General features: G+C 30.1%; 1 protein-coding gene across 1 annotated transcript in view; it reads left to right on the top strand.

Annotated features, from left to right (window-relative positions):
- LOC119594607 (Golgi SNAP receptor complex member 2-like) overlaps positions 1–747 on the top strand; it is a gene marked incomplete in the record, with an annotated part of 19,085 nt that overhangs the window by 16,954 nt on the left and 1,384 nt on the right.

The raw sequence follows: 747 nt of genomic DNA, 5'->3' as shown, positions 1-747 counted from the left end.
CACTGGTTGTAATTCGCTTATTTTTTTTTTTTTATGGTTATTAAGAAATGGAGAACTTGGGATGGCAGTATCATTACTATATTATAATCATATATATATTGGTTCATTTTTGAGAATTATAGAAAATCTTAGGTAAAATAAATGGAGTGTGTGAATTACTAAAACCATAGAATCTTTCCCCTACTCCAACTGGGGTGTGGGAGGTTTATATATATATATATGTAAACACACACACATAAGGTTAACTGTTTTAATAATTTAATAGGACTATACCCATTTTTATGTAAAAACAAGATTATTATTCACCTCAGATCAAATTGTTTTCTTTAATACTTAAAAATAAGATACAAAAAAATGGACATTGGGCATGGCAAACCAGTACAGAGTAAATAGGTGAATAAAAATCTTTGGACATCTAGGAGGGAGTAGTTATCTGTGTATTTATGGCAACTATGACCTATAGTAGCATCCACAGGCGGCATTTTTACTGGAAATGCATGATTTTTTTTTATGATTGTGTACTATCATCTTCAGTACCAAAATAATCAGTATCTCACATATATTTCCAAAATTCAATAATCTGCCTCAGAGATTCCCTACTTATTGAAGTGCTCTTTACAATTTCAAATCACAACAAATTTTACAACAGTGGACGTTACTGTCATTAGAGCTACTGCATATTACCAGGGAATGTTGATGGAAAGTATATATGATGTGTAAATGTACAAAAAACTAAGATTTTTAAAG

Source organism: Penaeus monodon, chromosome 34 (genome assembly GCF_015228065.2).
Source record: "Penaeus monodon isolate SGIC_2016 chromosome 34, NSTDA_Pmon_1, whole genome shotgun sequence".
In the NCBI taxonomy this organism is placed as follows: domain Eukaryota; kingdom Metazoa; phylum Arthropoda; class Malacostraca; order Decapoda; family Penaeidae; genus Penaeus; species Penaeus monodon.
Note: the sequence above shows the minus strand (reverse complement) of the source record. Positions and strands in the feature narration are given on the sequence as shown.